Raw genomic sequence first — 16630 nt, forward strand, 5'->3', positions numbered from 1 at the left:
TTGCCCGTTCTCATAGTCTTAGCAAATAGAAATGATTTTTCTTATGTAGAATGTATATGATAGGTGTTTCATAGTATGATAGGTCTATTTGTACATAATTTTTTTTATTGTTAGGAGGCAATTGCAAATTGACTTGAATCTTTTAGAGAGGTCTATTTGTACAACTTTTTTTGGGTTATTAAAGGGTAAAAGCCAACTAGTTAAGCTTTTGCTTGAATGCTCAAACACTGGTTGCAAGTAAAGACAATTAGGACCCCATTTGGATGCCTTGGAATTGAATTCATTTTAAAAAATTATAATTTAGGCCCATATTAATTAAGTTAATATGGTTGTATGTGGAATATATTTGTATAGTATTGTTAGCTATGTAAGAGAGATGCTTATATGTTGCATTTCTACTATAGAGAAGCGAGTTGGAAGAACGTGCTATAAGTTGGAGAGTAGAAACATAGCTTGATGATCTATAGAATCAATTTCCATCTTTCACCCTATGAATTTGAGATACGTTTATATGTGAACTTTGAAAAGATGTGGAATCTTAAATTCCAAGCCAAATAGTCTAATCCATTAAGTAGATTTCAATTCCTCCAAAATGAAGGGATCCAAACGCCCCTTATAGAAATTGCTTTTAATGAAGGAACCTATATTGATCTAAGGTAAATACATTAAGATGATACATGTAAGGAAAATGGACCTTATGGGCCATTATGTTTGAATTTTGGTGTTTGATGATCAACGTGACCATTTAATTTGGACTAACGATGTTTGCTAGTATACAATATATAGTTCAAATGGATGTAAGGTGGACTTAGACTTAGGCAAAGTGATGATCCGGATGGTCAACATCTCAAGCAAGACATTAGAAGGTATGGTTAAGACCTACAATATATGCTAGAAGTCTAAGACACCAAGAAATAGAAGGCCAGAAGAAAAGACACAAAAAAAATTAAAGCCACTAAAGCCGAGACAAAGATGGATGAATTGGACTTATGTCATGATTTTGGATCTGCTCAAATTGATATGATATCTGTTCAAAGGTTGGGAGCTTTTCATTAGCTTCTCAAAAAGTCCAAGATCATCAAAATTAAAGTTCGGAGCTAAAAGTTATATCTAATATATGAAAGTTTGTCGGGCTAAAAGCAGGGTAACTTATAGTCCGATGCTTATCCAATGGTCATAGGAACAATTCAATGGTCATAAGAACAATCTGATGCTCACAAGGCAAAATGGGAAAACAGGGTAACTTATACTCCGATGCTTATATTCCGATGGCCATAGAGACAATCCGATGCTCACAGAAAAGTGCATAACACCTAGTTTCAAACGGCTAGTCAAAGTAGCACCATCATATTGTTCTGATGGTAGGCATAGAAACAATCCGATGCTCACAAAAGAATGTGTAATGGCGAGTAACGACTAGTTTTAGATGTTGGGGCTATATATACCCTAACTTTTTTTTGAGCGAAGATATATATACATATACCCTATTGCTCGGTCAGCTGAGGGAAGTGTGTGGAGAGTTGAGGCTCATCCGTTTATGCTCTAGCCACCAAAAGTGCTTACGAAAATATTAAGTGATTAGCGTAGGTGCTTTGCAAAGTACTTAGGCTAATTGGACCACCACTAATACGCTTGTACCAGCGTCACTTGAGAATCACCCAAACCGCTAGTGCAAATTACTTTTCCAGAATTTGCAAATTGGATTAAAAAAAAGAGCAAAAACACCAGCTCCCATGGTGGCAAACCATGTAACAAGTACAGTGAAATACGAGTGCTTGCAGCCATTGGGGATCGAAATACATCTTCAGCACTCATATGTTGCTTCACTACCACTACACCTTAGAGCCATTTGTGACTAAGTGGCTCATACATTCACTTTGTATTCACTGTGGTGAATATTGTAATGTATATTTGAGACCCTAAACCAATTCAAATAGAAAAATTTGAACTGAAAAGTTTTAGATCTGTTCGTGTACTCCAACTTTGGTTTAGGATATTTCTCCATCCGAGGTCACTTGATTTTTTATAAAAAAAAATCAAAACCATTAATCTTTTAAAATATAATTTTGGACCCTAAATGATGTCAAATGATGAAACTTTGGTTTTGGTCATTTAATTTCATGGCAGTTGTCAACTACAAAGCTGCAGATATTTTTAGCACTACAAACTTTAGTTTTGGTCATTTAATTTCTTCATCCATGGCCACTAAGAAAACCGCAAGTGTAAATACATCTCTATTGGTGATTTTCTTAAGGTTATCGCTAGTACAAATCCTCTATATTATACTAGCGGTTGGCTTAAGACAACTGTCCATTTATACTAGCGGCTATCTTAAGCCTACCGCCAGTGTAATATAGAGGATTTGTACTAGTGGTAACCTTAAAGAAACCGCTAGTAGAGATCTATCTCCACTGGCGCTTCATAGCCATGGGCCCTTCATTCTATTTCCATGGCACTTATCCTTTATGAACCACCAATAGAAAAAAATCCATGGCATTGACAAAAATCATTTATGTACTAGTATTTACCTATTTGATTTTATTATGCTTAGAGTCTCTGATAGTATAGATTGTTGGAAAATGCTTGGCCCAAATTGATAATCTCCAATTGTTCCAAATAAATCTCAAGGACCATTCATATATGCATACGGAAGTGGGAGAACTTTAGTCTCACCTTGCTAGTTGAAGTAGAGGATAACATTAGTCTTACCTTGATAGTTGAAGTAGATGATAACATGCATATATATGGAAGTCCTTTCCACTCCACCAAGTCTAGTGCGAAGAGAGAGAACAGAACACTACACGTGCTCGCTTTCTCAGGCTTGAGGGGAAGGGCACGTGGCACTTGTGTGTGAATGGTTCGACAAAATTTTGGCTCATGATCTTGCGGGAGTATGGCCTCCTTTTGTAGTTTTAGTTTTTTGTTGCTTGACCTCTAAGTCTAGTCTCCTTTTGTAGTTTTAACCTTTTGGTTGTTTGGTCTTTAAGTCTACGATAAAAAACCTATTCAGTTTAGATCGTGATCGCATCACAAGATCATGCAGGAATTCCCTAAACGACCTATTGGCCACCGCTGAAAAACACGTCAATCTATTTGAGTTAGGGTTTTGCCTCTTTTTCACTGTCGCGCTACCGTTATAGCCTCTCTATTCCGAGTGCTTGCGTGCACCGGTGATCAGGAGAGTAGGTCTCCGGAACTGCTCACCCTTGTGATCCTGCACCAGGAGAGGATGGATAAGTTTTTTGGGAAGCGCCTTTGCGCTGTTGCTTGTGACCTTCATGATAGGTCGTCTTTCATCCAAGTCAGGCGGTGCTGCATACCATTGTCTTCGCTGCCGTCTGCTTTGACCCGTATCACCGACGCCGTCAACAACATTGTTGCTCCTCCACCACCAGCCATGACGTCTTCATTTGCAAACAAGAAGCATGTACGCCATGATTCATCTGTTATTTTAATGTGTCTGCTGGTTGCACCTTGCTGCTGTTTATGTTGATGTTGGTTGGTTCAACTAGTATGTTAAGCTAGTATCTCGTGTTTGTCATGTTTTATATTGTAAAATTAATCATGAACTTGCCTAATTATTCAACATACATGACACAAAATAATTAATAAATTATATCCATGATTCCATACGCTGACAAAAGCTCATGTTTGTTCTAGTTAGGTTAACATATAGCCTTCCCTCTGGTGTGAGTTGAACGTACTTTAGGCCCTGCTAGATCTTATTCTTGTAATCATTCTAGATAAAAAGTTGACGGGTGTTTGGATCTTATTCTCATAGTGATTATTGCCTTTGCATAGTGACAATCCAAATAGTAAGGTTTGGGCAGCTAGTTGGATTCTAAAATTCCATTCTAGAATCCAAGTGTTTGGATCCCATTCTCATTTTTCTACCTCATTCTCATTTTTTAGGAGGTCTAAACATGATCTAAATTCATTAGGTTATTTATAGTGGAACCTACTCATCTAGTTTCAAAAGTCTTCGATTTTGGACGAGTGCTTGCATTTTTTTCTAGATTCATTATAGAATTTATGATGTTATTCTTTAAGTGGTAGGCTACATGCCTGTGAATAGCAAGACGTCTATGACGATTTAGTCAATCTTAGGACCTGCCGGCTCTGGCTCTGTTACTAAAAAGTGTTCCCTTTGGTAACAATTACATTATTCTTCTGAGTTTTTATTGCCTTCAAAGTTATATTTCATCACTATTTTTGATAGATATATTCGTAAAATATTACAAAGTTATGTTGATTCTAAAAGTATTTTTCATGACAAATGTACACACATGACTTTTATCTTCCGAACTAAATATGCAAAAGCAACTAACATTGATAAAATAAAATTTAAAAGTATATGAAACCAAGACATAATCTTTGACTAGTCTCTTCAAATCAGCAACAAAAAACAACGCCATGAAACTCAATAGCTTGATGTTTCCCTAGTTGTTGTCATGTGTTAAAAAAAATTCCCCTAGTTGTCAAGTACATTCCTTTTCTTTTCTGCCAAAAATCCATGACTTTCAAGGTGTTAAGAATAAAAACAATTCAAAGTTTTATAATGCTAGGTTTGCAAGGACCAGTAATGACACCACATAAATATGATGTGATCTCTTGACTTTAAGAACAAACATTCAACATCTATCTATTTAGAGGCATTAATTCTTCACCCTCACCAGCCACATGGTAGTATTCAACCAGTTGACAATTGACATATATTAGTATCTGCAGATTTGATTTGGTCTGATAAATATAAGCCCCCATGTTCATGAATCCTCGCATTCTTTGTACAATATATAATCCTGCCGTCGGAAGGATTTATTTTTCTTGAGATCGAGTTTAAATTTCTCATCTGAGCGCACATCAACTCACAGTTATAATATCATCATTGAGTTCAAAAACAAAAAGTGCTTACGTTCCTGTCACACCATTATTTATTCCTGCCGAAAATGAACAAATCCCAATGTCAATGGAGATAGCACCTTGAATAGTTCAAAGTCTATATATGCTGCCGATAGAAACCGAGAGTCAGTTTCCAGTTTGCCTACTGGCATCATTGGTTGTTAGGCTACTGCCGTGTTGACAAAATCTACTGTCAGTTGATTGCTACGGTCACTTTTTTTTTGCAGATTGCTGCGAGCCTGCGACGATACACAATTTTCGACTGGAACTGAGTTTCAATTTGATTTTATCAAGCTTAAATTTTTGCTATATAGCTTAAATTTGATTGTAACAATTTTTAAAGGAAACACGAAGTGATTAAATTAACGGAACACATTTATTTGAGTTATTAGACCAACTAGGCTTACTGTTTGGCCACTATTGTTATATAGATTATGTATTTTTCAGCCAGTAACGCAGAAGAAATATTTCTTTTATATTCTCTGAACAAGCATGGTCTTCAGAAAGGAAGGCGAGGATATAAAGCAATGGCTCTGACCAATAATCATTAGTTTTCCCCAGTCATGCTTCAGGTGCATTCCTATTTCTTTTTTCACAAAAAAGTCAATCAGTTCCAAAATTGGCCGCATCCAAGGAGGTCAATGACAAGAAGAGAGTCTGAGTAGCAGACATATAATTATCTTATGTTATGTTAAATATAATGACAGTGAAAGTTGTGCTTAATTATCATGCCTGTTCATTGCCTGCTAATTATCATGCCTGTTAATTATTAGTTCCATGTTCTTATGGGATGAACGCCGCCGAGGCACTGCCAGGTTCCAATCCCGGAGTTAGGGAACGAGCCGGGGATTCTAGGTCTACGCGATAACAAAGCTGTATCATACGGCGGTTTCCAGATACAAACCAATACTCCATCAGCGGCAAGGACTAGCCGCGGACCTTGAGACCAAGAATGACGCAACACCTCGCAAAACTTCCCCCTCAGTGAGGTGCTCTACCTTCCATCTTACAACCCTCACGTTCAAGGGATGCAGATCTGCTTCTTAACCGCCAGAGCTGCAAGATGGAATCTAAAGCACCCAATCTCGAAGGACTCCTCAAAGGATGGAGAAGTAGCACCTCGCAAAACTTGCACCAACATCTCAGTGAGGTGGTTTATCTTCCATCTTTGTACCTCTGAGGGTTTATCTTCCATCTTTGTACCTCTGGTTTATCTGCATCTTGATCCTCAAAGGTACAAAGATGAAATCTAAAGCACCCAATCTTGAAGAACGAGCACCTCGCAAAACTTCACCCTCAAGTGAGGTGCTCTACCTTCCATCTTGCAACCCTCACGGTCAAGGGATGTATATATGCTTTTTGACCATGAGGTCTAAGATGAAATCTAAAGCACCAAATCTTGAAGAACGAGCACCTCTCAGGTGTTTTGTATTCCATAATCTTGCTACCTAAGGGTCGAAGGATGCAGATCTGCATCTCGACCCTCAAAGGCAACAAGATTATGAATATATAAAGCAACCAATCTTGAAGGCCCGCACCAACATCTTGACATCGAGTTTAAATTTCTCATCTGAGCGCACATCAACTCACAGTTATAATATCATCATTGAGTATCTGAGTTCAATAACAAAAAAGCGCTTACGTTCCTGTCACTCAGTTATTTATTCCTGCCGGAAATGAACAAACCCCAATGTCAATGGAGATAGCATCTTGAATAGTTCAAAGTCTGCATATGCTGCGATAGAAAACCGAGAGTCAATTTCCAGTTTACCTACTGGCATCATTGGTTGTTACTAAGGGCTGTTGTCGTCTTGACAAAATCTCGTCAAACTCTCCTACTCACATGTTTTTTTTTTGCCAGATTGCTGCGACACTACTTGCAATCTTATCTTCAAATTTGATTTTATCACGCTTAATTTTGTATAGCACGGGTGATTAAACTGACAAAATATTGTTTTTTATCAAGCTTAATTTTGTATAGCACGAGGTGATTAAACAATTTTTAAATGAAACACGAGGTGATTAAAATGACGAAACACATTTATTTGAGTTAGACTAACCGGAGGCTTACTGTTTGGCCACTATGTTATATAGATATAGCTTATGTAATTTTCAGCCAGCAAGGCAGAAGAAATATTGATTTTATTATTCTCTGAAGATGCATGGTACTCAGAAACCAAGGCGAGGATAGGAAGAAATGGCTCTGACCAATAATCATTAGGAGTCAAAAGCTCAAAACCAGCAGATGGAACCTTGTTAACGTAACTTTTCCCCAGTCATGCTTCAGGTGCATTCCTCTTTCTTTTTTCACAAAAAGTCAATCAGTTCCAAAATATATATTAAAACCCCCCAAAGCTCTGATGTACTTCCATTTGTCAACGTTTTCAAGGCTGAATGTTGACCTCAAGAAAACACAAACAATCTCTCAATTTCTGGTTTCACCGCCTCAAGTCAAGCGCAGTGTTGCAGCAAGAGAAGCATGGCAAAAACTGTTTCCTGGCTCTGTGGATTTGCGTACCTGCCGCATCGCCGGATCGAGCCCGATGCCCGTGCCCCTGCTCCTTGCGTGTGCATCTGAGGGGCGCCGCGCGGCTCGCCACCGCGCTCCCCTCACCGTGCCACCACAGCCCCACGGCCCCACACCAGGAGAGAGGGAGCGCCGGGAGAGAGGGAGGGAGGGAGTGCCGGTGAGAGGGAGGGAGGGAGCTGCTAAGAGGGGGAGAAGTGGAGAGAGAAGTGGCTGAGCGGCGCATTTTATAGTTAGGGTTTGGAGCGGGCTGCTGATGGGCCTCGGAGCTGGGCCAGTATTTTTGGAGGCGAGCCTTATAGTGTGACCGTCTCCGAAAATTGATTAACCGAGGCGGTCAAAATAACAAAATTAAAAGTTCATTGTGACTCGATTCACCCTTTTCATGGGTCACCATCACGTGCCCACTTGGCAATAGTACCCTTTAGAAGCCCAAATTAGAGTTCATAATATACCGGATTTTTGAATGTCAAAGCTTCCTACCAGTAACGATAACTGATTATTTTCCAAGAGGTTTAAATTACCTAAAGTGGATAAATTATATCTCTATTTTACTATGAAATTGCAAAATTACAGTTGAAGTGGTACAATAATTACTTCATTTGTCAGCAATAATATCTTCTATATATGTACTTCTAAATTCAAAAAACTGTGGTTGATTGACAGTGAAACATATCGCTATTCTTTGTTTTACATATATAAAAGATGAACAAAACAGAAAAAAAAAGAAAAAAAAACATAAGGAAATCATGACGAATATGAATTTATAAAGCTTAGTGGCATTTATCTAAAATCTCGCCAATACTTATCAGTTTTGTATATCCAATGCTGCAACTATATGTACTTCTAAATTCAAAAAATGTGGTTGACTGACAATGAAACATTTTGCTATTCTTTGTGTGAATTATATGAAACACAAGGGCAAAAAAAACCCCTCTAGGGGAATCATGAATATGAATTTTATAATGCTTAGCAGTATTTATCTAAAACCTCACCAATACTTATCAGTTCTGTGCCCATTGGATCGAATGCAATTATGCAATATATATTAAGTGATGGAGCATGGTTTGGTTTGCGTATGAGGCCTGCGTTTGTTGGGCTGCTGTTGTGGTGTTCCTACCCTGTTAACGACATGTGAGGTTGAGCTTGGCCATTGCTAATAAAATAGAACACGCACGCACAGAAAGTCAAAACATTCACAAAAGTACCCCTAAAAACGTGGGACTGGAGGAAGAAATATGCCTCGCTCAGCATATATAAAAAGAGAAATTTACAGATAAAATGCACTAAAACCGTTGACCCAAACATCAAAATATGAGGCCTGGCATCAATCAATCAAGGTAGTCTGCAGAGCCCGTGCATGCATGAACCATCAGGTAACTTGGCCTTTGTTTTTCTGGCCTTGCAGCTTCTTTAAAGGGTGGCAAACAGCAGCCTGTTCGTTTGGCTGTGGCTTATCGTAAACGATCGTAAATTTTCAGCCGGAACAATATTTTTCTCTCACACAAACCAGCCAGCAGTACTTGTTCACGAACCAGCAACGATATGAACCAGCCAACCGAACAGGCTGAGTGAGGTGTCCTCTATTCAAGCAGTTGACAAATCTGCAGATTTGATTTGGTCTGAAAAATATAGCCCCTCGACATTCATGCATCCTCGCAGCTGCAACCTTATACTGTTTCATTCAATTTTTTTTAATACCTTGGCCCTGCCGTCGGAAGTATATATTTTTCTTCACACATGGAGTTTAAATTTGCGATCTGACTGCACACATGAACTGACGACTTTATAAATCTATAATATCGTTGAGTTCCAAATTTTTTAAAAAAGGGGGGCTTGCATACCTGTCACTCCCATGCCGGACATCAACAAACCGGAATGTCAATGGAGGTGGCATCATGAATCATGAATAGTTCAACACTTCAACTCATGCCGTCTTGCAAAGTGGGAGTCAGTTTCCAGTTTATCTGCCTGCATCATTGGATGGTAATCAGGAGTCAGGATTGTTGCCATGTGACAAAATCTCCTGCCGTCAGTTGATCACTGCAGTCACATGCATGCTTCTTGCCTGATTACCGTGGAGTGTTATCTTCCAGGTGGACCCAAGCTGTACAATCTGGTCTAATCATCTGAATTATATTGACCTGAACATTTGATAGAGTAATTTGCGCAGAACTACAATTTTTTGATCTAATGGTCACAGAACTATGACTGTGCAGACATAAATTATATGTAGAAGCACTATTTTGGCACTTGATTTTCTAGAAATACAACTTTTTTTACATAAATTATTTTATTTCTTTGATATATACTAGTTTGTAAAATTTTTTATTTTAAGATATATGTCAAAAAATAATTGTAGCTATGAATGTTTTAGGTCACTATAGTTGATAGTTGTAGTTTTCTGAAATCTACTTGAATTAAAATTTATGTTATATGATGGTGAATGGGAAGAAAAGCTTTACCTTTATTTGAGTAAGAAAACTAACATAAAGCTTACATTTTGGCCACTATGTACGCCTGAGTAATTCCAAGCCAGTAAAGGCAGAAGAAAATTTGCTCTGAATCTCTGACCTTTCATGACCATTAAAAAAAACAAAGCAATTGCTCTGTCCAATAATCATTTTGATACTCTCAACAAGTCAACATCTCAAAACCAGAAGATGGGACCTATCAACATAAGTTCACCACAGTGTTGCTTCAGGTACATGGCTCTTTTTTTTGTGGCAAAAGTCAATCAGCTTAAAAATATTCAGAACAAATCAATAATCAGAAAGGCTGCTGTGCCTCCATTTGTCAACGTTTGCGAGGCCAAATGGTATCCTATAAATACCATGGAAATTCTTGGCCTCTAGGATACACAAGTAATCTCTCCTTCTATAATTTCTATAACCCCCAAAGCAATCAGGTCCGCAGATCAAATTCGCCACCTCCAAGTGCAGTGTTGCAGAAAGAGAAGCATGGCAAGGACTCATTTCGCGGCGATCGCCGTCCTCACCAGCTTACTCTCAGTCGTCGTTGCCGGCCAGCTCCGGCCAATGCCTGCGGCTGGCCTCCCCGGCGATCTTTTCGGCCTGGGCATCGCGTCGAGGATCCGCACAGATCGCAACTCGACGGCGAAGGCGTCGACGGACTTCGGCCAACTGGTGAAGTCCGCGCCGGAGGCCGTGTTCCATGCCGCCACGCCCGCGGACATCGCCGCGCTCATCCGGTTCTCCGCCTCGTCGGCTGCGCCGTTCCCCGTGGCGCCGCGCGGGGAGGGCCACTCCTGGCGCGGACAGGCGCTCGCCCCGGGAGGCGTTGTCGTGGACATGAGCTCGCTCGGGCGCGGTCACCGCGCGCCCCGCATCAACGTGTCCCCGGCCGGCGCGGAGCCGTTCGTCGACGCCGGCGGAGAGCAGCTGTGGATCGACGTCCTCCGCGCGACGCTGCAGCACGGCCTGGCGCCACGCGTGTGGACGGACTACCTCCGGCTCACCGTCGGCGGCACGCTCTCCAACGCTGGCATCGGCGGGCAGGCGTTCCGGCACGGCCCTCAGATCGCCAACGTGCACGAACTCGACGTCGTCACAGGTATCGATCGATATGATCATTACAGATTTACAGCAGTAACAATAGTAATTATCCCCAGTGACAATTAGTAACACACGCATGTTAATAATAGTTTATGTATCATGGACAATGCAGGGACAGGTGAGATGGTGACATGCTCCAGGGACGTGAACTCGGACCTGTTCTTCGCAGCTCTGGGTGGATTGGGCCAGTTCGGGGTCATAACCCGTGCTCGGACCCGGCTTGAGCCGGCGCCCAAGAGGGTGCGTTGGGTTCGGCTTGCCTACTCGGATGTCCGCCACTTTCACCAAGGATCAGGAGTTTCTCATATCAAACCGAACTGGTGAGGCCAGGTTCGAGTTCGACTACGTTGAAGGCCAGGTCCAGCTCAACCGGTCCTTGGTCGAAGGCCCCAAATCAACACCGTTCTTCTCCGGCGCCGATCTTACTAGGCTTGCTAGGCTCGCTTTCAGGACTGGGTCCGCGGCAATCTACTACATCGAAGCTGCCATGTACTACACCGAGGACAGCGCCATATCTGTGGATAAGGTACAAATTAGCTCGAATACAAAATTCGAATTTAATTTCATTGTTATCACCATGATTTTACACCGCCTATCGCTCTGGATGAAAGAAAACTCATTCGATCTTGCTATTAATCGTCGCAGAAAATGACGGCACTCCTGGATCGGCTTAGCTTCGAGCCAGGGTTTGTGTTCTCCAAGGACGTGACGTTCGTGCAGTTCCTCGACCGGGTGCGCGAGGAGGAGAGGGTGCTCCGGTCAGCCGGCGTCTGGGAGGTGCCACACCCATGGCTGAACCTCTTCGTCCCGCGGTCTCGCATCCTCGACTTTGACAATGGCGTGTTCAAGGCTCTCCTCAAGGACGCCAACCCAGCCGGGATCATCCTCATGTACCCTATGAACAAGGATGTGTGGGACGATCGGATGACAGCAATGACCCCAACCACGAACGACGACGTGTTCTATGCCGTGAGTATGCTTTGGTCGGCATTGTCCATGGATGATGTGCCCCAGCTTGAGAGAGGGAACAAGGCGGTGTTGGACTTCTGTGATCAGGAAGGCATAGGATGCAAACAGTACCTGCCACACTACACATCTCAAGACGGGTGGCAACAACATTTTGGGGCAAAATGGAGCAAAATTGCTGAGCTAAAGGCTAGATATGATCCTCAGGCATTATTGTCGCCAGGCCAGAGGATTTTCTCAAAGCCAGTAGAGGCATCTGGCAGTGCTTCTGCCTGATTGCCCGTTCTCATAGTCTTAGCAAATAGAAATGATTTTTCTTATGTAGAATGTATATGATAGGTGTTTCATAGCAAGATAGGTCTATTTGTACATAATTTTTTTTACTGTTAGGAGGCAATTGCAAATTGACTTGAATCTTTTAGAGAGGTCTATTTGTACAACTTTTTTTGGGTTATTAAAGGGTAAAAACCAACTAGTTAAGCTTTTGCTTGAATGCTCAAACACTGGTTGCAAGTAAAGACAATTAGGCCCCATTTGGATCCTTGGAATTGAATTCATTTAAAAAATTATAATTTAGGCCCATATTAATTAAGTTAATATGGTTGTATGTGGAATATATTTGTATAGTATTGTTAGCTATGTAAGAGAGATGCTTATATGTTGCATTTCTACTATAGAGAAGCGAGTTGGAAGAACGTGCTATAAGTTGGAGAGTAGAAACATAGCTTGATGATCTATAGAATCAATTTCCATCTTTCACCCTATGAATTTGAGATACGTTTATATGTGAACTTTGAAAAGATGTGGAATCTTAAATTCCAAGCCAAATAGTCTAATCCATTAAGTAGATTTCAATTCCTCCAAAATGAAGGGATCCAAACGCCCCTTATAGAAATTGCTTTTAATGAAGGAACCTATATTGATCTAAGGTAAATACATTAAGATGATACATGTAAGGAAAATGGACCTTATGGGCCATTATGTTTGAATTTTGGTGTTTGATGATCAACGTGACCATTTAATTTGGACTAACGATGTTTGCTAGTATACAATGTATAGTTCAAATGGATGTAAGGTGGACTTAGACTTAGGCAAAGTGATGATCCGGATGGTCAACATCTCAAGCAAGACATTAGAAGGTATGGTTAAGACCTACAATATATGCTAGAAGTCTAAGACACCAAGAAATAGAAGGCCAGAAGAAAAGACACAAAAAAAATTAAAGCCACTAAAGCCGAGACAAAGATGGATGAATTGGACTTATGTCATGATTTTGGATCTGCTCAAATTGATATGATATCTGTTCAAAGGTTGGGAGCTTTTCATTAGCTTCTCAAAAAGTCCAAGATCATCAAAATTAAAGTTCGGAGCTAAAAGTTATATCTAATATATGAAAGTTTGTCGGGCTAAAAGCAGGGTAACTTATAGTCCGATGCTTATCCAATGGTCATAGGAACAATTCAATGGTCATAAGAACAATCTGATGCTCACAAGGCAAAATGGGAAAACAGGGTAACTTATACTCCGATGCTTATATTCCGATGGCCATAGAGACAATCCGATGCTCACAGAAAAGTGCATAACACCTAGTTTCAAACGGCTAGTCAAAGTAGCACCATCATATTGTTCTGATGGTAGGCATAGAAACAATCCGATGCTCACAAAAGAATGTGTAATGGCGAGTAACGACTAGTTTTAGATGTTGGGGCTATATATAGCCTAACTTTTTTTTGAGCGAAGATATATACATATACCCTATTGCTCGGTCAGCCGAGGGAAGTGTGTGGAGAGTTGAGGCTCATCCGTTTATGCTCTAGCCACCAAAAGTGCTTACGAAAATATTAAGTGATTAGCGTAGGTGCTTTGCGAAGTACTTAGGCTAATTAGACCACCACTAATACGCTTGTACCAGCGTCACTTGAGAATCACCCAAACCGCTAGTGCAAATTACTTTTCCAGAATTTGCAAATTGGGTAAAAAAAGAGAGCAAAAACACCAGCTCCCATGGTGGCAAACCATGTAACAAGTACAGTGGAATTGTCATATGAAATACGAGTGCTTGCAGCCATTGGGGATCGAAATACATCTTCAGCACTCATATGTTGCTTCACTACCACTACGCCTTAGAGCCATTTGTGACTAAGTGGCTCATACATTCACTTTGTATTCACTGTGGTGAATATTGTAATGTATATTTGAGACCCTAAACCAATTCAAATAGAAAAAGTTTGAACTGAAAAGTTTTAGATCTCTTCGCGTACTCCAACTTTGGTTTAGGATATTTCTCCATCCGAGGTCACTTGATTTTAAAAAAAAAAATCAAAACCATTAATCTTTTAAAATATAATTTTGGACCCTAAATGATGTCAAATGATGAAACTTTGGTTTTGGTCATTTAATTTCATGGCAGTTGTCAACTACAAAGCTGCAGATATTTTTAGCACTACAAACTTTAGTTTTGGTCATTTAATTTCTTCATCCATGGCCACTAAGAAAATCCGCAAGTGTAAATACATCTCTATTGGTGATTTTCTTAAGGTTATCGCTAGTACAAATCCTCTATATTATACTAGCAGGTTGGCTTAAGACAACTGTCATTTATACTAGCGGCTATCTTAAGCCTACCGCCAGTGTAATATAGAGGATTTGTACTAGTGGTAACCTTAAGGAAACCGCTAGTAGAGATCTATCTCCACTGGCGCTTCATAGCCATGGGCCCTTCATTCTATTTCCATGGCACTTATCCTTTATGAACCACCAATAGAAAAAAATCCATGGCATTGACAAAAATCATTTATGTACTAGTATTTACCTATTTGATTTTATTATGCTTAGAGTCTCTGATAGTATAGATTGTTGGAAAATGCTTGGCCCAAATTGATAATCTCCAATTGTTCCAAATAAATCTCAAGGACCATTCATATATGCATACGGAAGTGGGAGAACTTTAGTCTCACCTTGCTAGTTGAAGTAGAGGATAACATTAGTCTTACCTTGATAGTTGAAGTAGATGATAACATGCATATATATGGAAGTCCTTTCCACTCCACCAAGTCTAGTGCGAAGAGAGAGAACAGAACACTACACGTGCTCGCTTTCTTAGGCTTGAGGGGAAGGGCACGTGGCACTTGTGTGTGAATGGTTCGACAAAATTTTGGCTCATGATCTTGCGGGAGTATGGCCTCCTTTTGTAGTTTTAGTTTTTTGTTGCTTGACCTCTAAGTCTAGTCTCCTTTTGTAGTTTTAACCTTTTGGTTGTTTGGTCTTTAAGTCTACGATAAAAAACCTATTCAGTTTAGATCGTGATCGCATCACAAGATCATGCAGGAATTCCCTAAACGACCTATTGGCCACCGCTGAAAAACACGTCAATCTATTTGAGTTAGGGTTTTGCCTCTTTTTCACTGTCGCGCTACCGTTATAGCCTCTCTATTCCGAGTGCTTGCGTGCACCGGTGATCAGGAGAGCAGGTCTCCGGAACTGCTCACCCTTGTGATCCTGCACCAGGAGAGGATGGATAAGTTTTTTGGGAAGCGCCTTTGCGCTGTTGCTCGTGACCTTCATGATAGTTCGTCTTTCATCCAAGTCAGGCGGTGCTGCATACCATTGTCTTCGCTGCCATCTGCTTTGACCCGTATCACTGACGTCGTCAACAACATTGTTGCTCCTCCACCACCAGCCATGACGTCTTCATTTGCAAACAAGAAGCATGTACGCCATGATTCATCTGTTATTTTAATGTGTCTGCTGGTTGCACCTTGCTGCTGTTTATGTTGATGTTGTTTGGTTCAACTAGTATGTTAAGCTAGTATCTTGTGTTTGTCATGTTTTATATTCTAAAATTAATCATGAACTTGCCTAATTATTCAACATACATGACACAAAATAATTAATAAATTATATCCATGATTCCATATGCTGACAAAAGCTCCTGTTTGTTCTAGTTAGGTTAACATATAGCCTTCCCTCTGGTGTGAGTTGAACGTACTTTAGGCCCTGCTAGATCTTATTCTTGTAATCATTCTAGATAAAAAGTTGACGGGTGTTTGGATCTTATTCTCATAGTGATTATTGCCTTTGCATAGTGAGAATCCAAATAGTAAGGTTTGGGTAGCTAGTTGGATTCTAAAATTCCATTCTAGAATCCAAGTGTTTGGATCCCATTCTCATTTTTCTACCTCATTCTCATTTTTTTAGGAGGTCTAAACATGATCTAAATTCATTAGGTTATTTATAGTGGAACCTACTCATCTAGTTTCAAAAGTCTTCGATTTTGGACGAGTGCTTGCATTTTTTTCTAGATTCATTATAGAATTTATGATGTTATTCTTTAAGTGGTAGGCTACATGCCTGTGAATAGCAAGACGTCTATGACGATTTAGTCAATCTTAGGACCTGCCGGCTCTGGCTCTGTTACTAAAAAGTGTTCCCTTTGGTAACAATTACATTATTCTTTTGAGTTTTTATTGCCTTCAAAGTTATATTTCATCACTATTTTTGATAGATATATTCGTAAAATATTACAAAGTTATGTTGATTCTAAAAGTATTTTTCATGACAAATGTACACACATGACTTTTATCTTCCGAACTAAATATGCAAAAGCAACTAACATTGATAAAATAAAAATTTAAAAGTATATGAAACCAAGACATAATCTTTG

At 40.1% G+C, this 16630-nt stretch overlaps 1 pseudogene; it reads left to right on the plus strand.

Moving 5' to 3' along the window:
• The first annotated feature begins 10348 nt into the window (after positions 1-10348).
• On the plus strand, positions 10349-12342 carry LOC136532368 (cytokinin dehydrogenase 7-like; annotated as a pseudogene).
• Positions 12343-16630: the final 4288 nt, after the last annotated feature.

Source organism: Miscanthus floridulus, unplaced genomic scaffold (genome assembly GCF_019320115.1).
Source record: "Miscanthus floridulus cultivar M001 unplaced genomic scaffold, ASM1932011v1 fs_590_3_4, whole genome shotgun sequence".
NCBI classification, from domain to species: Eukaryota; Viridiplantae; Streptophyta; class Magnoliopsida; order Poales; family Poaceae; genus Miscanthus; species Miscanthus floridulus.